Source organism: Oncorhynchus masou, unplaced genomic scaffold (assembly GCF_036934945.1).
Source record: "Oncorhynchus masou masou isolate Uvic2021 unplaced genomic scaffold, UVic_Omas_1.1 unplaced_scaffold_2858, whole genome shotgun sequence".
NCBI lineage: Eukaryota > Metazoa > Chordata > Actinopteri > Salmoniformes > Salmonidae > Oncorhynchus > Oncorhynchus masou.
This window is the reverse complement of record NW_027009284.1, coordinates 24,423-46,630: the sequence shown is the minus strand read 5'-3', so window position 1 is coordinate 46,630 and position 22,208 is coordinate 24,423. Positions and strand designations below refer to the sequence as shown.

The 22,208-nt window shown below is 42.4% G+C and overlaps 1 pseudogene; it reads right to left on the bottom strand.

Annotated features, from left to right (window-relative positions):
* Positions 1 to 9,925: 9,925 nt before the first annotated feature.
* LOC135533972 (somatostatin receptor type 2-like) lies at positions 9,926 to 20,489 on the bottom strand (annotated as a pseudogene).
* Between the last annotated feature and the right edge of the window lie 1,719 nt (positions 20,490 to 22,208).

The window sequence follows — 22,208 nt, the reverse complement described above, 5'->3', positions numbered from 1 at the left end:
TGCTACTACTACTACCAATTAATAATATTCACTTTTAATCTAACTATTTCCCTTTACTACTGCTGCTACTACTAATAATAATTTTCACTTTTAATCTAACTATTTTCCGTTACTACTACTGTTACTACTACTACGTCTACTACTAATCACATGTAAGTCTAATAGCTCTTTTCCTTTCCCCTCAGGTATCTGCTGTTCTATCACAAGCAGTTCCTGGAGTATGAAATAACCTTACCTTGTAGACCGCTGACTCTGCGGAGAACCAAATCCAATCCAACGCTCAAAGAGATGAGGAACCAACCAATGACTGTGGAACAGAGGACGATAAAACACGAACACACAAACCTACCTGAAACTGACTATACCAGTTACTACTACCCCCTAGACAGGGGTGACAGTCTAACATAAACAATGACTAATAGTGAAAAATCATGCAAAACTTGTTCAAAAACAGCACTGAGCTCCAGCATCTACTTGACACAACTGAATGGAGAAAGAGAATGAGAAAAATGGAGATGAGTGAGTGTGAAGGAGCCCTCCTCTCTCCTCACTCCGCCCCTTTTCTGACGTTGGGCGGAGCCTTGTCGAGAGTGATTGACAGTTCTGTGGAGAGGAACTGGAGGAAGAGGGCACAGTGGGACTCAACCCCTAAAACTACAGTATTGATTTGTGAATTCTTGTTTCTTTCCTCATGGTGCTCGTTTCCACTGAAAAGCATTTACCATACAGTGACGATGGGAGGAGACTGTCACAGTCTTCATATGCATACACAACTGAATGCAAAAAATATATACTTCAACAACAGAACAAAGTATGGTATTATTTAAAATAAAATAGCAAACAAGATCTAGTTATGATTCTTATCATTTGAATTTAGTTCTGGAATATGCTGTATGATCCTCTAGTACATCTATTTTTTTAAAGAGGAAAAGTGAGAGAACTGAGAGCAGGAGACGCCATCCTTGCTAGTTTCCTGGTAAACTCAGCCAAACATGAAAAATGGACTTGGAGCAAACTGAACGTACCCATGTTCAAACTATTTTTTTGTTGATTTATTTTCTTGTTTCATTTTGGTTGAGGGAATATCTATTTTTTAATTTAGCGACTCGTTCATTGAAATAGTTTGTGTACCATTTCTTTCCAGTGTCCACGTTAATCTCATCGTTGTGTTTTGTTGCGGTGCAGTAATGTCCCTTCCTTGCTGTCATGGGACCTTCAGAAGACGTTATTTCGATGTAGGATTCTTTATCGTGGAAAGTGTTGTTGGGTATATAATGATGGTGTTGATTTAAATTGGCTCACTTTTGGCTGTTGACATTTTTGAGCTATAGGTTTCTTGTGGCATTATGAAGTAGAGGCAATGTATTCTCTGTAGCTTGGTCCCAGATCTGTTTGTGCTGTCTTGCTAAAACTCTTATAGTAGCTGGCAAGCCATCACAAACAGATCTGGGACCAGGCCATGGCTATCGGACTGCTGTGGGTCTTTTTAGAAGACCTCTGCAACACAGTAGAATGGATACCTGGGGCAAATCGCTTGCTATTCCCCATATACTGCAGAGACAAATGTAGTTCTCTAGGGAATAGTGGGCCATTTCAAACACAGACCTCTAGAGTCTGTCAACTAAAGCGATGTGCTAACGTAAGCCTCCTGCAACACAGCTTTGCAGGTCTAGGGCAAAACTGAAATGGCTCACTATTCCCTATATAGTGCACTACTTTTTAATTCTGTCCAATAGTTGTGCACTACATAGGGAATAGTGTGCCATTTTGGACGCATGTCCGTCTCTGTCTTAATGTCGCCTTGGGCAATAATACCTCGACGCCTACACCTCTTCTGTTACAAGACTCCGTTGACTGATTTTTGTACTGTTGTTGGGGGGGGATAAATGGCGATGATGAAGGATTGCACGTACACGGTGGCGCTGTCTGTTTGCTGCACACTCTCCAGCTTTGAATCCATCAGTGTTCTCTTAATATCCACAACAACAACCACATGTGGCTTGTTTAGACCAAGGTTGTGTTCATTAGGCAACAAATAGAGAACTCACAAACGGGGAGGGACTGCTTGGGCTTGTCCAATGAGAAACGCTAATTTAAATGTTCCGTGGCAAAACGTTTTAAAACGTTATCCATTGCGTTCCCTGACGACCCAATGTGTCTTGTGGTAGGTTGCCTCTGCAGTGCAGTAACACAGTGCACTATCCTATCGGTATGCTGTCTGAATTCTGAGTCTAAAAAAGAAAGAACACAAATGTGTTGTTGGGTATTTTATGTTTGAATATCACTGTGTATGTAAAGTTTTAAAAAGAAATGTGGGAAAATGTATACCACATTGATACCGCAACACTTTGGGTCTGGTCCAGCTGCTCGGGAAACAAACAAACAATACAAATAAATAAAACATATCTATCCTCAGGTCTGGTACAGATAGTCCATTATTGAACCCTGAGTCAGAAAAGATGGTTGAAGAACAGAGAAATCACACATTTAAATGGTCGCATCACCAAGGCTTCCGATGAGAAGAGCGCCACCCAGAGGTCAATCAGGAACGCAGCCCTAAAGTGTAAGAAGGTGAGAGGAGAGACATTGTCCGTTTAGTGATTAAACTCAAAAAAACTCATGTGGTCCTTTTTTCTCTTTAATTAGAACATACTCTGTCTCCATTGCCTGATTTCTGCCGTTTCAAATCTATTCCATCTTTTCTCTAGTGCAGTGTGCAGTTTCGTGGTGTTGAATGACAGCGTTTGGATAGAAATGCATTTAGTAGAAATGAATGTCCGATAGAAAGAATAGGAAATGATGTCAGCTATTCAATCTTTAAAGCTCAGTGTTTCCCGTCACTGAATACATCCCTGTTGGTAAACCACCAACACAGAGACAGAAGATGGAGAACTGCCTGCCACAGATGTGGATACTAGTTTCCCTGAAGCCCTCTATAGTGTAGTTTGGGGCGGCAGGGAGCCTAGTGGTTAGAGATCCTCCGTGTGCACAGTTGTGTACGTCATCCATTTCATATGTTATCGAATGTGTATGTGCTTAAGATCCCGTTCAAGCTCTTTTGATGCATGATGCTTACTAACTTGTTTCTCTTGCTGTGTCACTCTGTTTCCCTGAAGCCTTCCATAGTAGTTAGACTCGTTCCAATAGATCCTAGTGGAGTCGATAACCTCATGGTAGCTTTAGGAAATGTCAGTTTAGATGGCATATTATGCCTTACTTCATTCTCAGGTCCTGCAGCCTAAGAATTGACCACTCCCACTCTTGTGTCTACAGTCGTAGCCCAAGGTTTTGAGAATAACACAAATATTAATTTTCACAAAGTCTGCTGCCTCAGTGTCTTTGGATATGTTTGTCAGATGTTACATTTCATAAGTGTCAAAGGCATTTATTGACAATTACATGAAGTTGTAATTATTTTTCAAGACCTCTGCAATCCGTCCTGGCATGCTGTCAATTAACTTCTGGACGACGTCCTGACTGATGGCAGCCCATTCTTGCATAATCAATGCTTGGAGTTTGTCAGAATGTGTGGGTTTTTGTTTGTCCACCCACCACTATGAGGATTGACCACAAGTTCTCAATGGGATTAAGGTTTGGGGAGTTTTGTGGCCATGCACCCAAAATATTGATGTTTTGTTCCCCGAGCCACTTAGTTATCACTTATCACTTTTGCCTTATGGCAAGGTGCTCCATCATGCTGGAAAAGGTATTGTTCGTCACCAAACTTTTCCTGGATGGTTGGGAGAAGTTGCTCTCGGAGGATGTGTTGGTACCATTCTTTATTCATGGCTGTGTTCTTAGGCAAAATTGTGAGTGAGCCCAGTCCCTTGGCTGAGAAGCAACCCCACACATGAATGGTCTGAATGGTTTACTGGTGGCATGACACAGGGCTGATGGTAGTGCTCACCTTGTCTTCTCCGGACAAGCTTTTTTCCGGATGCCCCAAACAATCGTGAAGGGGATTCATCAAAGAAAAGGACTTTACACCAGTCCTCAGCAGTCCAATCCCTGTACCTTATGCAGAATATTAGTCTGTCCCTGAAGTTTTTCCTGGAGAGAAGTGGCTTCTTTGCTGCCTTTCTTGACATCAGGCCATCCTCCAAAAGTCTTTGCCTCACTGGGCGTGCTGATGCACTCACACCTGCCTGCTGCCATTCCTGAGCTCTGTACTGGTGGTGCCCCGATCCCGCAGCTGAATCAACTTTAGGAGACGGTCCTGACATTTGCTGGACTTTCTTGGGCGCCCTGAAGCTGCCTTCACAACAATTGAACCGCTCTCCTTGAAGTTCTTGATGATCCGATAAATGGTTGATTTAGGTGCAATCTTACTGGCACCAATATCGGCAATATCGTCTGTGAAGCCCTTTTTGTGCAAAGCAATGACGACGGCACGTGTTTCCTTGCAGGAAACCATGGTTGACAGAGGAAGAACAATGATTCCAAGCACCACCCTCCTTTTGAAGCTTCCATTCTGTTATTCAACCTCAATCAGCAGAGTGATCTCCAGCCTTGTCCTCGTCAATTCTCACACCTGTGTTAACGAGAGAATCACTGACATGATGTCAGCTGGTCCTTTTGTGGAAGGGCTGAAATGCAGTGGAAATGTTTTTGGGGGATTCAGTTAATTTGCATGGCAAAGAGGGACTTTGAAATTCATCGGATCACTCTTCATAACATTTTGGATTATATGCAAATTGCCATCATACAAGCTGAGGCAGCAGACTTTGTGAAAATTAATATTTGTGTCATTCTCAAACTTTTGGCCACGACTGTATGTTTCCATTGTTTCGGTGAGGTTTTCACTGTTTGGGTGGTGATTGGCTGAGGCTGCTCTATGTGGTCTCACAGGTATATAGTACAACATGACTACAATAGTTCTATATTAATAAATGGGACACCATTCACCTTTCCCGGAAATCCTTTTAATGTATGTCTGTAGACTGCACATTGCAAGAGTAGAGATTTGACTGCACTTCTACTGCAGTAGCTAGCTATACTGTCAGTGCTACCGGGGCAATTTTAGTTTGGAGGAAGGCTGTTGCTAACCTACACTCTTTGGTTCAGGACTTCAGGATGCCATGTGGGGATGAGAGAGATGGTTGTTTGCTGTGCTCCTGCATGGATACTGGATGGACTGGTGTGGAACTAAAGTCACTTGATGGATTACTTTTGTGTACATTGTCCATTGAGTTGTTTTTTTAGTCCAAGACAAGTGTGTGAAGGAAACCGCCCCTAGACTTTCCAGAAGTGACTGTTTCACTATCATTATTAGATGATGGAAGACAGGAGTACAGGCCTTGGTAAGGTATGGAATTATCTGGTTATGTCTGCTGTGGGGAGGACCGGCTCATGGTAATGACTGGGGCGGAATCAGTGGAATGGTGTCACATCAAGCACATGGTTTCAATGTGTATGATGCCATTCCATTTGCTCCGTTCCGGCCATTTATTATGAGCGGTCCTCACCTCAGCTCCCTCCACACTGTCGATTCAGAAATCACAGGCCTGAGTAGGAAAAGACACCATGGAGAATCTAGTCACTGTTTCATGTAGTAGTGTATTTTCACCACAGAGGGCCAGTGTTTCACTGAATGTTCCTGGGCCCTGATAGGGACGTGACGTGACTAAATGTATTCTGTTTTGGATTTCGGGATTATTAATCAATTCTCGAATCTCTTACACTTATTAAAGTCAGGATTTAGGCTTACTGTGTACATCATTATGATGGACAATGTGGTAAGGAGATCAACTCTCAAGCTTTTCATGAAGAAGCACACGCACACATGCCACTGCAATATTTTTATGAGCAAACAAAGGAACAATATTTCTAAGGAACAGCAATAATATTAACAATGCTAACTATATATTTTGTACAAAAACATTACATAATGTCAGAATGGAATCGGAGAGAGAGAGAATGCCCCTGAGCAATACTAATTCCTTGTACAGAGGCAAACAAATTAAACCATTCAGCAACAGACTCCAGTTGAGAAGAGTGGAGTGGGTAGAAGTTGTCCCTAACCACTGATACAGGGTCAGATCTTGTCTCCCTTGGTGGTAATGCTTGAGGGTAGGTGATACATTGTCCTATTAGGAAGCTGTCCTAGTGTGGACAGGAGCATGTCCTAATATGGGCAGGAGCATGTCCTAGTATGGACAGGAGAATGTCCTAGTGTGGACAGGGGCGTGTCCTAGTGTGGACAGGGGCGTGTCCTAGTGTGGACAGGGGCATGTCCTAGTGTGGACAGGGGCGTGTCCTAGTGTGGACAGGGGCGTGTCCTAGTGTGGACAGGGGCGTGTCCTCGTGTGGACAGGGGCCTGTCCTCGTGTGGACAGGGGCCTGTCCTCGTGTGGACAGGGGCCTGTCCTCGTGTGGACAGGGGAGTGTCCTAGTGTGGACAGGGGAGTGTCCTAGTGTGGACAGGGGAGTGTCCTAGTGTGGACAGGGGAGTGTCCTAGTGTGGACAGGGGAGTGTCCTAGTGTGGACAGGGGCCTGTCCTAGTGTGGATAGGGGCCTGTCCTAGTGTGGACAGGGGCCTGTCCTAGTGTGGTCACCGTAAGATAATCAACCATCATCATCCATAGCAGCCAGCAACTTCTATCTACTGAGAATATTAGTAGTAATGGACACATGGTGAATGGAGGCTATAGAGTTGCCCTTTATATCACAATAACCATGTTGGCTCGCTATTTGCAACAGTTCTACAACAGCCTGAAACTTTGTATAGCTAATAACATATCAATTTACGTCAGCACTTGTAGGATGTGTAGTCATGGTCCCCATTCTGTAAGGTCTACAGACAATGTAGCCAAGCCAGGGTGCCATGGTTGGATGAAAATGTGCTGCTATCCTAACATATTACCCACTGCAGGTTGTAAACAAACAACAGCATGTAATATTGTAATCTCAAATGAAGTGTAATAAGCATGAGAAATGTAAAAGAAAACGATAAGGCCATGGTCAGTTTTTTTATTAGTCATAAAAGCTCTGAAAAGGTTTTTCACAAAGCAAAGATACAGCGGCCACTCAATGGAGGTAGAAGCCTGATTATGGAGCCTGTGCTCTCATTCACACGGAACAGTATTGGGAACCACTGCTCTGTCAATTGCAAATAAAATGTGATGGTATTCAAAATGTAAAGACAATCCAATAGTTTATATCATAGGAGGCTGCTGAGGGGAGAATGGCTCATAATCATGGTTGGAACGGAACAAAGGGAATGGCATCAATGGCACTATGGGTCAGGTGAACCTTTATGGAAGAGGAGAAGGCTTTGTACTGACTGTTCTAGCTAGATCTACAGTATAGTACACACTACCATATAGGCATAGATCCATCCACAGGTTATACCTGTGAGATTTAGGAGTAGAATTAACACTGCTGCACCCCTGTAGAGGGATACAATGTTTTCTAGCCCTTCTCAAAGTCACATCGCTCAGACTGGAGGCCTCAGCGTGACCTCTGACCTCCCAAAGCGAGGCACACTGGGAACGGAGGTCAATTCGTCTATTCCACGTTGAAATGACGTGGAAACAATGTTGATTGAACTAGTGTGTGCCCAGTGGTAATGGTCCATATGCCAGTGTGCCAGAGCTGACCTGTCAGGCAGTGTGGGATAGGTTGGTGATTGTCCTGCCCTGGGCCTGGGGAGCCTGTGATGAGCTCAGCATCTCAAACACAACATGACTCGGCAAGCCTGAAGACCAGCTATAAAATGTGGGTCAGATGCAGGTCAAACAGCTGCCAAACTAAAGGTAACTATTTCAAATAATAAATCCACGATGCGGTAGAGATTTATCAGTGTTTGTAGACCTGCAGTGTTTCTGACGACTGTCATTTTGAATTGTAACTGATCGGACTGTGGATTTGTTCTTTGGGCTTTGAAGAAATGATGCTTGATGGAGAAACAGATTAGCACTGCTTAATTTACAGCAAAGAAGACCACTACAGTATTCTATACCTGCTGAAGCAAAGACTGGTCTTTCTTGGACATTATTCTGTAACTGCAACATAACAGCAATAGCAACAATTTATAAATGAGGTGAAACGTGACATGAGATGGTTTCAAAAAGGACTGGACAATAGGATGGAAAAATGCATTGTCTTTGCTATCTAAACTATCAAACAGTTCTATTCAGCTTGGATGAAAAATGAATTAAATGATTCTCAACCACGACATGACAATGTTGACTTGACAATTACAGCACACATTGGAGTCTATACAGTCTAGCAGCAGTTTGGTTAGTGATTAGCCTTGGTCGATGCCATGCTAATACCGTCAATATAACAAAATGTCAGCATTCATCTCTGTAGTAGGACTCTGCATCCTTACTGGTCATGTGACCTGACCAAGAAACACTGGGCTATAATAATAATAACCCGACCAAGAAACACTCTGGGCTAGAATTAGAGTTTTTCCTGGTGAGGTCACCACTATCTACTCATTCTACACTTCTACTAATCATGGCCTTGGACTGAATACTGTATCAAATAAAAGACTGTGTACACTATACACACACACACACACACACACACACACACAGAAACTGTTCAATTACATAGTAAGGGTGCATTCATAGTTATCGGGGGACTTCATACAGTCATCATTAGGTCATGTGATTCCAACTCTGTAACTCTGTTCAGCTGTGCGCTGTAGGTCCATGACTCACTGATGAATATTTATTAATATATATATTCATATATATTTATTCCACAGCAAATATGTGTCTTTCTGAGCTTAAAAAACCCCACTAAGGTCAACCATAATGTTAAACTGACTTTACGGAGTCCATATTTGGACAGTATAAGTCTCAGCAGGACTTGTGCCAGCAAATTAACCATGTGGGATATCATGTGTTTTTATGTCATGTCAAAATAGTCCCAGTATCACTACTGTTCCTCCTCTCTCTGTAGTAAGTCATTAGATAACCAAACTACACCTTGATGTAGTGATCCAGAGGTGATGTGGCCTGCTGCTCACTGTTGTGTTAAGTAATACAGTATCTAAGAATAGAGGCATGTTACTAATTCCACATTCTGCCCACCATTTTGGACACAATCTTTGTAAACAGACAATATGCACACAGTGAGTCTGCTATAGTCCTAGTCTCACTTTGGCATGCTTCCTACGTCCTAGTCTGGTATTTATCTTGGCTACAGGACAATGTGACAAAGACTGAGGTGGTGGTTCACCCTGCTAGTGTAAACATATGTGCAGGAAATCCTTGTTCTCCATGGTTAAGTCTCGTCTGCTGTCAATCAGTAACCGTAGGTAACAGTCTGGGACATGTCAAAATGCTCTGCAGCGGAAAACGCATGTTTCTTATTAGACAATTTCAGGTAGCACTTCCCGGTTTCAGTCCCTTTTCTTCCGTTTGGGGCCTAATGAACACAACCCTGTTCTGGTCCTCACATGATCCTGTCACTGTCCACCAGTGTCAATACACTCAGTACACATCTTCAGCTTTCCACCCAAACACCAGAGAGCAGTCACAACTACAGTTTGTATTCTCTCCTTTATGAAGATATCACAATGTATGGGTTTTACGACCAGGAAAACCCAATGTCGTGTCATTGTATGTCTTTTGAGAAAGTAAAGAGAGAGTTGATAAACAGAGCTATGAGACATAAAGAACATGTTAACAGCCGTTGAGGAGCAGACACCATGAGGGCTTAGTTCCATTGGCATTTTTTTCATCTCGTCCACTGGGAGAAGAAAATGCTTACAAAATATCACACCATGAGATCAACTACAATCACTCTCCCTATGTGAGCTGTTCATAGGGTATGATAACAGGTCAGGATGACCGATTCCACCTGCAGAAACAACTGTGTGTGTGTGTGTGTGTGTGTGTGTGTGTGTGTGTGTGTGTGTGTGTGTGTGTGTGTGTGTGTGTGTGTGTGTGTGTGTGTGTGCGTTTGTTAGTTTATTTGTTTGTGTGTGATGAGCATGTGAGGTTGAGGGAGAGTTGATGTGAAATCAAAGATGTCTGTATAGATCACACATAAGGGATGCATTAGATTTAACAAGCTTCAAATGCTGGTCTGCAGGTCTCCATTGAGCAGCGTGCTTTGAGTCTCCGTGGGGTCATTCATCATGCGTGACTTGTCCTGCTTGCTGTCGCTGCGCTCAATCACATCCAGCCCGCCCACCTTCTTCCGACAGAACGTTCTGGAAGCTCTTCTTGAAGTTCTCCGACAGGAACGCGTAAAGGATGGGGTTGGCACACGAGTTAGCGTAACCCAGGACCACCACGAAGGCAAAGGTGCTTCTCAGGAAGGGCGTGGTGGAGATGGTTCCTGTCACCGACGTCACATTGAAGACATAGAAGGGCAGCCAGCAGAAGACGAACACGGCAACCACGATGGACACCATGCGGGTTACCTTCCTCTCCGAGCGCTTCCTCTTAGTGGACCCGACACGGATCCCTGACGACTTCACCTAAAAAACGATAGATTTTATTTGTATAGCAATCTTTAAAAAAAACAATATTAGAAGACCCGACACAGATCCCTGAGGACCCCTAATAATTATAGATTTGATCTGTATAGCCCACTTTAAAATAAAGGTAAATATAGCTACATTTCAAGGCACTTCACCGCACAGGCAAAAACAAAAGAAGAAGAGGATAGATTAAAGTAGACATACTGTGCTACCATTACAACATACGATAGGTCACAACAAACGATAAGTCACAACAATTTGGTCAGGATGAAATGAAAATAAAAGTATAGAAAGATGGCAGTAGTCAGTCTCATCTATGTCGGTCCGCCTTGGTCTCAGGAGGTGACACTGATTATGTCCTAATATGGACACCGTAGTGGTGGCAGAACGATGTAAAACAAGTACGACCTTAATGATGATGGTGAGGTAACACAGGCAGATGACCATGAGATTGAACTTGATGATGATGAGAAGGTAACACAGTCAGATGACCATGAAACTGACCTTGATGATGATGAGAAGGTAACACAGGCAGATGACAAAGACTGACCTTGATGATGATGAGAAGGTAACACAGGCAGATGACCATGAGACTGACCTTGATGATGATGAGAAGGTAACACAGGCAGGTGACCATGAGACTGACCTTGATGATGATGAGAAGGTAACACAGGCAGATGACCATGAGACTGACCTTGATGATGATGAGAAGGTAACACAGGCAGATGACCATGAAACTGACCTTGATGATGATGAGAAGGTAACACAGGCAGATGACCATGAGACTGACCTTGATGATGATAAGGTAACACAGGCAGATGACCATGAGACTGACCTTGATGATGATGAGAAGGTAACACAGGCAGATGACCATGAAACTGACCTTGATGATGATGAGAAGGTAACACAGGCAGATGACAAAGACTGACCTTGATGATGATGAGAAGGTAACACAGGCAGATGACCATGAAACTGACCTTGATGATGATGAGAAGGTAACACAGGCAGATGACCATGAGACTGACCTTGATGATGATAAGGTAACACAGGCAGATGACCATGAGACTGACCTTGATGATGATGAGAAGGTAACACAGGCAGATGACCATGAGCGGGAGGAAGAAACCCAGCACGAAGGTGTAGAACATGAAGGCGGTGTAGTAGGCCTCCTCAGGCTCCGGCCACACGATGGTACAGAAGCAACTGTTGTGCTTGGTGATTAAACCGCTGTAGATTATGATAGGCAGGTTGACCAGGAGTGACACCCCCCACACCGCCAGGTTGATGCTCTTGGCCATACGTGGCTTGCGCCACTTGGTGGACCGGATGGGGTGCACAACGGCCAGGTAGCGGTCGATGCTCATGACCATAAGGCAGAAGATGGAGGTGAACTGGTTGAGTGAGTCCACGGTCATGACCACGCGGCACAGCACCGCACCGAACGGCCAGTGGACCAGCGCCAGCTGAATGGCGATGAACGGTAACCCCAACATGAACAAAACATCTGCGACTGCCAAATTCATGATGTAAATATTCGTGACCGTCTTCATCTTGGCGTAGCGCAGGATGACGTAGATCACAAGGGCGTTGCCACAGAGACCGATACCACACACCAGGAAGTAGAGGAAGGTGATGACCATGGTGCTGGTCTGGTTGAACGTGTTGTCGCCCGTATAGGTACCATTGGGTTCCGTTGACTCGTTGCCCAGAATAAAGCTGTCGTACATCAGGGGTTCTTCGGTTAGGTTGGGGAGCGAGGAGGGGAACACCCAGGAGTCCATGGTGCCACTGGTTCCTCAATGTCTCTCAGATATCCAAGGAATTCGGACTATGACATCCCACCTGCATGGATGGAAGAAAATAACAGAATCAATGTGGTGCCCCTCAGAATCAATATGGCCTCTCGCACTGTCTCTGTCTCTTTCTGTAGGGAACAAACATTTTTGAAAGGCCTCACAAAATATAACAGCACACAGTTACGAAATATAAATGTAAATTTACTCTCTGTTCCCCTCCCCCCTCAGATTTTCATTAGAAACAATCTTACTTTATTTTGTCCCTAATGAACCTCAAAGAACATTGCAGTTCTTGTTTTTCTAAGTTGAGGTTACTTGGGGTAAATTGTTTTGGATTTGCAAGTCCCTCTGTTTAGCACCCTTTTTGTCCAAGCTCGGCTTGAACACGTTTGATAATATTAGCTTATTATATTAGCAATAACTAGAGGTGGGAAACGTATCCAATTGTCATACTTGAGTAAAAGTAAAGATAACTTAATAGAAAATGACTCAAGTAAAGGTGAAAGTCATCCAATGAAATATTACTTGAGTTAAAGTCTAAAAGTATTTGGTTATAAATATACTTACGTAAGAAGAGTAAATGTAATTGCTCAAATATACTTAAAAGTATAAGTTATTTCAAATTCCTTATATTATTAAACAGGCATAATTTTCTTTTTTTTTTCTGGATAACCAGGGTCACACTCCAAGACAGACAGACATTTACAAACAAAGCATGTGTGTTTAGTGAGTCTGCCATTATTTTCTTTATGAATGTAGTTAAGTAAAAGTAGTCAAAAATATAAATAGCCAAGTACAGATACCTTAAAGAACTACTTAAGTAGAACTTTAAAGTAGTTTTACTTGAGTACTTTACACCACTGACTATAACAATATGAAGAATATTGTGATTGTCTACAAATGCTTAAGTGTAGACTGTAGCATAACTAAAAGTGATTGTCTTTCCAGACAATGCAGGTAATTCTGCCCCCCTCAGCTCCGAGGATGGCACATGCTGTTGACTTAATTGATTAGGATTTTAATGAGTGTGCCACGCTTGTGCTGTTTCAATAAAACTATGCTCATCACAGACTACTGTAATAACAACCTGTCTCAAACCAGGAAGAGATGGGATGGCTTTTGAAATACTTTACCTGGGCTTGATTGAGCTTGCCTGGAGTAATGGAACCAATGAAATAGTCCCAGAACTGTAAACCCCACACCTCTGGCACTCCAGTCAGACTCAATCAAACACTCAAAGAACACATACTATTTGAACCCAGGTCTGGCACACAGGGCAGCTTGCTCTCCCCTACCTCCAATGCATTGGGTTTATATTTACTAATGTCCTTATGTAACTTGGTAACCACTGTGTAACCTGTGTTGCAATCACACTTCAGACCATTGGTTCCTGGGGCCTCATTTGTAAGTCCTGCATACATAAATAATCATTGACGGTATGGGCAGGCTACAGTATTGACGTGCAATAGGAGCGCGACATCAATACCCATTTAATCTCAGAGCCTATACCAAGGCTGGAGATACAGTATAAACCCAATAACCTGTTGATAAACTAAATATTGAACAACAATGTCGTTTGCATGCAGTGGCCTAATGGCAATAGTTCCACATTATACAGGAAATAAGGGACGTTAATATAAAAGGTGAATGGAGGCGTCTTCCAGGCAGAGTTTTAATGCTCGTTCGGGCGCACACAGTTTTATGACAGGCCTGATATATAACGGGAAACATGCAATGTATGGCTTGTGCCACGTTTATACATCTCAATATTATTGTAAGTGCACAGACTTTTCAGAAATGGCATATGCAGAAATTGAGTGTGAAATATACATAACATTATAAATGAGGACCCTGGCCCTGGAGGTGTCTGTTGAGAGAGAGACTCTTGGTTGGCTGGTTCAGCTGCAGCCTCTGTCTACAGTCAGTCTGTGGTAATCAGTACTGGGTAAGCCCCATGATCTTCGAAAATTGATGGGGATAGACCTATATCCTGTCCACGAATGCATAGGCATCATGCTCCATTAAAGCCCATTAACCGAGGGCACATGTCCCCTGATTTGGAACCCATTTGGGATAAAATATACAGTGCCTTCAGAAAGTATTCAAACCCTTTGACTTTTTTCACATTTTGTTGTGTTACAGCCTGAATATAAAATTGATTAAATGTAGGTTTATTTTTACAAATGACAGATCAAATGTCTTGAGTCAATAAGTATTTAATCTGTTTATGGCAAAAAAAGCAGGCATTGAATATCCCTTTGAGCATGGTGACGTCATTAATTACACTTTGGAGGGTGTATCTATACACCCAGTCACTACAAAGATACAGGCGTCCATCCTAACTCTGTTGCCAGAGAGGAAGAAACCGCTCAGGGATTTCACCATGAGGCCAATCGTGACTTTAAAACAGTTACAGAGTTTAATGGCTGTGATAGGAGAAAACTGAGGATGGATCAACAACATTGTAGTTACCAACATAACACATCACTGAGTATCACTTCATATTTTCAAGCATGGTGGTGGCTGCATCATGTAATGGGTATGCTTGTCATCGGCAAGGACTAGGGAGTTTTTTTAGGATAAAAATAAACAGAATAGAGCTAAGCACAGGCAAAATTCTAGTGGAAAACCTACAGGCCAAATACACTGCTGTTGCCTATCAAAATGACATTGAATGTTCCTGAGTGGTCTAGTTACAGTTTAGACTTAGATTTGCTTGAAAATCTATGGCAAGACTTGGAAATGGCTGTCTAGCAAGGATCAACTACCAACTTCACAGAACGTGAAAAATTTAAAAAAGAATAATGTGCAAATGTTGAACAATCCAGGTGTGCAAAGCTCTTAGAGACTTACCCAGAAAGACTTGCTTCCAGAGGTAATTCTAACATGTATTGACTCAGGTGGTTTAATACTTATCTTATCAATATATATATATATATATATATTTTTTTTACAAATGTTGGAATTGTTCTTCCACTTTGACATTACAGAGTATCTTTTGTAGATCATTGACAATAAATGACAATTTAATCCATTGAATCCCTCTTTGTAACAATAAAAGTCAAGGGGTTTGAATACTTTCCAGAAGGCACTGTACAATTCATTGTTTCACAGAGAATACGTTGAAATATATTGAATTGGGCCATCACTGCCCACACAAAAGCATTAGTGAGGGACTTGAGTCATGACATCTCTGTAGGAGGGCCTAGCTGTTTATGCACTCAGTCATTGGTTTCACAGCATGTTGGGTACTTCTTTTACCATTCAGCCTTAAAGGCCCTTATCAAGTGTAATCACACAGCAGATTAAAAGCTGCAACAGTAGGGCCCTGGTGTGTGTATGGAGAGCTCCCCTTGGAATTCTCTCTCCTTTTAAATACAAAATGGAACAGCTTCAGGTCTGTCTTTTATCACAAGTCTGAGTACAGGTTTCCAGCTAATTTATGTTGTCATGTCTGCTCGTCTAGCACACTGCAACACACACACACACATATGCACATACACACACACACACACACATTTTTTTATACATGTTTTTTTATTTCACCTTTATTTAACTAGGTAGGCTAGTTGAGAACAAGTTCTCATTTACAACTGCGACCTGGCCAAGATAAAGCAAAGCAGTTCGACACAAACAACAACGCAGAGTTACACATGAAATAAACAAACAGAGTCAATAATAGGAAAATCTATATACAGCATGTGCAAATGAGGTAGGATAAGAGAGGTAAGGCAATAAATAGGCCATGGTGGTGAAGTAATTACAATATAGCAATTAAACACTGGAATGGTAGGATGTGCAGAAGATGAATGTGCAAGTAGAAATACTGCGGAGCAAAGGAGCAAGATAAATAAATAAATACAGTATGGGGAGGAGGTAGATTGGATGGCCTATTTACAGATGAGCTATGTGCAGTGATCTGTGAGCTGCTCTGACAGCTGGTTCTTAAAGCTAGTGAGGGAGGTAAGAGTCTCCAGCTTCAGAGATTTTTGCAGTTCGTTCCAGTCATTGGCACACACACACGTATGCATGGACACAGACACACACACACATGCACGTACGTACGTACGTACGTACACACACACACACACACACACAGACACACACACACACACACACACACACACACACACACACACACACGCATACCATAGGGAAGTCATTCAGTCAACTCCCCAGTCACAGCCCCCTTCCTGAGAAGTGCTTGTCCTTCACTTGATACTAGACTATAGTCTTCCCTCAGTAAATAACAACCCAAAGGTTACTCCTCTACACTGTTATAGAAAACGTGTATTTATTAGGGGGTGAGAATGAATGCAAATGAGTATGTAAATGATTCCCGCCTATGTAATTGAAAGAAAGGAAGGACTGCGGCACCAAAATCAGTGAGCCGTGACAGAGTCAAATTAGAGTGCAGTTCGGTGTCAGCACGTAGTGGGAGGGATGCCCCTGCCAACCTGAGATAATATCAACATCATAACATGTTTCATTATGCCAATTTGTCATTGCACCTCCTGCACAGTGAAAGCTGCCTCGGAGGCGTCTGAGATATGGGTATTGTTGTGTTAAATAAGCAACACCAGATACGAGGAGGAGGGAGGGGTATTTGGGATGTTGAAAACAAAACAGTAAAACAGATGATGACATTGCCTGGGCCACGTGTCCATGTGTTAGTCCCAAATAGAACCCTATTCCCTCCCTTTGTGCGGCACTACTTTGACCAGGGCCCATAGGGTGTCCACTGCCCATAGGGTGTCCACGGCCCATAGGGTGTCCACTGCCCATAGAGTGGCATTTGGGGCGCAGACCGTGGGCTCCATTCTATCAGGTCCACGCTAGCTGACACCCACATAGCGTTTTTTTGGCAGTGTCAGAGGTGGAATTGCATTAGAGCTGTCAAATCCACAAGCGGCTCCAGGCATTATACATAAAGCATTATCCCTACAGCATTATACATAAAGCATTATCCCTGAAGCATTATACATAAAGCATTATCCCTGAAGCATTATACATAAAGCATTATCCCTACAGCATTATACATAAAGCATTATCCCCAAAGCATTATACCTAAATCATTATCCCTGAAGCATTATACATAAAGCATTATCCCTACAGCATTATACATAAAGCATTATCCCCAAAGCATTATACCTAAAGCATTATCCCTGAAGCATTATACATAAATCCAGTCGCATTAGAAGAAATCCAGCCTTGTAAGAAAACCTTGATTAGGCTGATAGAAATCCTCATTATTTTGTTTAATGAAAAGCTAGCTCGTCACTTACCGTGCCAGAGACAAAGAGAGTAGCCTAACAACTGAAACGGTTGCTACCATTGCACTAAATTCACAACACTACTATACACTGATGTATTTCGCTACCCTGGCAATAACATCTGCTAGATATGTGTATGTGACAAATAAACATTTTATTTGATGTATACAAAACATTAGGAACAGCTGCTCTTTCCATGACAGACTGACCAGGTGAAGCCAGGTGAAAGCTATGATCCCTTATGGATGGCACTTGTTAAATCCACTTCAATCAGTGTAGATGAAGGGGAGGGGACAGGTTAAAGAAGGATTTTTAAACCTGTGTCAAGAACGGCAATTACTGTTCGTTTTTTCACACTCAACTGACACAACTGTGGGAAGCATTGGAGTCAGCATGGGCCAGCATCTGAGTGGAATGCTTTCAACACCTCGAAGAGTGCCCCACCAAATTCAGGCTGTTCTGAGGGCAAAGGTGGTGTAACTCAATATTAGCACGGTGTTCCTAATGTTTTGTACACTCAGTGTAATTACCTATTATAATCTGCATCCCGAATGGGACCCTATTACCTACATAGTGCACCACTTTTGACCAGGACCCATAGGAAATAGGGTGCCATTTCAGATGCATGATGCAACATGTTTGCTCCATGTTTAGATGTACATTTTGGACTTGTTGAAATGAAGTTGGTGGGTGGACGTTGGCTCCAGAACTATGAATAGATGCACTGTACAGTATGTATTGAATGCAACATTGAGCAATTTGTCAACAAGTGGTTCAGTCTCAGTAGTCTGGATCTAAGCCTAGTGGTAGAATTAAAATATATAATGAAATAGAATAGAATATAGAGAAGAATAGACTAGAAGAGCTCAGGTGGGTTGTTTAGAAACCTGATTCATTGTCCTGCCAGATTACTTCCCTCTGTCTTCTCAGGCACTGCCTCAATAGAATAGACAGCATGTGGGCTGACTGGCACCTGATAGAAAAGAGGCTGAAATACGGGATGAAAATACAGCTGTCTGTGTCGGTCCCGAGCTCATTGGTGTGGAAAACTGGGAGGGGCCCAGTTGAAACAATGTTGATAGTTCGCTAGTGGACTGGACCCATAAATTAGAGTCCCCCCCCCCCAAGTTTGACCCTTGTTGCATTCAGGGGAGCTCATGTCTCATTCCCCCCCTGCAATTCACACACTGCCAAGGACTGTAAAAATGTGACCTGATACGTCTCTGCTTGGCACTCAGTATTAAGGAGATAAGGAGGTATGAGATTTCGGGTAGGGCCCTGCCATAGACTAGGGTCCTGTCCATGAGGTTACTCAAGCTGCCTCACGCTACAGAAGCAGGAGATCGGCTCCTGCTCCAAGGCGTTCTGGTGCAGCTCGCATAGACCAAGGCTGTCTTAATGCTTTACAGTGTATTGATTTAGAATATAATAAAATGGAATGTGTGGGCTGAACCTTCACCTGATAGATTGAAGTCTTGTTCCGAAACATTCCTCCTGTGTCTCTTCAGGCTCAATGCTTTATATTGCTTTGGTTTAGAATATAATATAATAGATCTCTGTTCAGGCACCTGATAGATTGTCTGCCAGTTTACACCACTTTCTCTTCACTGGCTGGGTCAACGCTTTACATTGCTCTGGTTTAGAATAGACCACATGAGTGCTGTTCAGGCACTACCTGACAGATTTCTACCTTGTTCTGACAGTTTACTCTGCTCTGGTTTAGAATAGACCACATGAGTGCTGTTCAGGCACTACCTGACAGATTTCTACCTTGTTCTGACAGTTTACTCTGCTCTGGTTTAGAATAGACCACATGAGTGCTGTTCAGGCACTACCTGACAGATTTCTACCTTGTTCTGACAGTTTACTCTGCTCTGGTTTAGAATAGACCACATGAGTGCTGTTCAGGCACTACCTGACAGATTTCTACCTTGTTCTGACAGTTTACTCTGCTCTGGTTTAGAATAGACCACATGAGTGCTGTTCAGGCACTACCTGACAGATTTCTACCTTGTTCTGACAGTTTACTCTGCTCTGTCTTTTGAAGCACTGGATCCTTACATGTTATTATTATTATTATTATTTTTTAAATTTAATTGTATCTTTATTTAACTTGGCAAATCAGTTAAGAACAAATTCTTATTTACAACGACGGCCTAGGAACAGTGGGTTAATTGCCTTGTTTATGAGCAGAATGACAGATCTGTACCTTGTCAGCTCAGGGGATATGATCTAGCAACCTTTCAGATACTGGCCCAAACCTCTAACCACGAGGCTACCTGCCGCCCCTTATGTCGTATTCTAACTCAACGCACTGTAGAGCACTGGCACGATGCACCTGATAGCTTGCCATCTTGTTCTGCCAGCTTACTGCGCTCTGTCTTTACAGGCACACAGTAACTCTGACAACAACGTTTAGCGCAGTGATTTAAAGGGCTGTGTGGAAAATCTGGAGTAGACGATAAGGAGCTCTACTCATCTGTTTGTTCTTGCAGCAACAGACCCTGTTGAGCCGATGATCAGAACATGGTCGGGGATTGGAACCATCAAAATTGAAATTCGCGCAACATGAAAGTGTTAATCCAATGACAGTTATCTGATAAAATAGTGTCATAAATCACTCAGTCTATGAATGTGACAATACATTTGAAAAACTAAGTAGAGTAAAGCGATAGTAGGATTTGAAGCTTAAATATTTAATCATTTCAATAACATCAACAAACATGATTTCCCTTGTTTCTTTACCATGATGACTGAATAAGAATTATAGACTAGATCATTTTTTCATACACCTAAATTGACAGAAAATGTCAGTTGGAAAATTGTAAGACCCGATATAACATTGCATTTAGATAATGACAAATTTCTATATTTTCCTTACCTTTAAAATCGATTAAATATAATCCAATGTAAAACTTTATTCCGTTTATCTGAGTTCAATGGGTCTTCATTTCCCACCATGAAACATTCTCAAACACCTCTCCAATACGTTCAGCCGAAACGAGGTTTGACAGCTCTGCCATTTGAATTCACCTTCCAAAATAAACAACCTTTGATAATTTGCCATCATGCTGAAATAAGTTGTAAAAAAAGATCGGAAATATTGAAAATTTGTCTACGCAAGAAAATGAATAAATGTATGTGGCACGACTCTGTGCGTCTGGCTACATGGTAAAGTGCGCACAGAGAATGCCTTGAGTGAAAAGGGCCGGATAGAGTGGAGATGCGGAGTGCGCGCAGCTTGTATTAGCAACTCACAGCTTGTAATGACAGACACCGGGTAGAGACCTCGTACAGGGCTGTTGCTGCTGCTTGCTACTGTTCTCCAGCCCGAAACACAGATGGAGCTACTGGTCCATTATTTCCCTGTTCCTTCTCCGTTTCCTCCCATTTAATAAAATAAAAGCATGCAGTAACCTCGTTGTCACCAGGCTAATACGTTAGGACTGAGCCAGCACACTACGAAAAGATGAAGGTGGTTAGTGAGCTGAAGCCTTGTTTACATCCGGTCTTCATTTGAGTTGTGAGATTAAACATAATTATTGTAAATGTCATGATTTATTGATTATAGGCGTATATATCACCAAGTAAATCTATTGACCAAATGTATTGAAAATTATGTTATGTTAGCATAATTATTAGAGCTAAATTATGCCAGATACCTCTTGTATTTTTGCTGTGCAGCCTATGACAAACATACTGTTCATTTGAACTGGATTGTGAAAGTAGCCAACCAGTGGGGTAGAGGAGGGGACATAAGACACCATACCAGCGTCACACATAGCTTTGAGTGGACGAGAACCAAGTTATTCACACAGTTGCGTTTACCTTTGGGTTCATCGACAGCTTCCAATCGCAAAGAAAGACAAAACAACATGCAGCAGACAGACAACCGTTATCTGTGGCATAAAAAGATCGGTAAACACCGTTCTGCCGGCCGTCATGCTGACCTGTTGCACTCCCATGAGCATAGAGTGTTATGCAGACCTGGGTTCAAATACTATTCGAAATCATTTCAAATACTCTAGGGCTTGATTAAGCTTGCCTGACACAATGGAACCAATAGAAAGTTCCCCAAAATTCAAAACTCTTGGCAGGAAAAAAAGCACAAAAAAAGGTATGTGTTAAAAATATTTGTAATAGTATTTGAACCCTGGTATGAAACTGTGTGGAACAAGAATTATTGTGTAACAGATTAAACTACCATGTCCTTTCCTCTAATGTTTTGTGACCAGGGGAAAGAGTCAAAGTGAGTCCCAAATAGCACCCTATTCACATAGCCGCGGGAAGTAGGGGTGCTGCGGGACCCCTGAAAAATCAGAATATATAAATATATATGTTATAATTTTTTTCTCTCACAAAAGTAGTGCACTGCGCCTTTACTAGTCCTGTATTAGAGGATCAATATAGCTGTCTGTAGCGTTCTTACTTGCTGTAGCGTTCTGACTTACGTCATTGGTGCTGCTGGCATTCTTTGGACATGATCCTTGCCATCCTACAGAGTGTAAGCCAGTCAGCGGACATTCCGGGGGGGTTGTATCTGTGACACTGCAGATAAAAGCCATGGCTGTGTGTGTCAAACCGAATCCTGCCTCTTCTCCCCTCACCATTCACATTAGGTAACCACAGACTTCTAAATGGCTGTTTTCCTTGAAATCCCCACCATTCTTTCTTCCATTTAATTGACACACTGG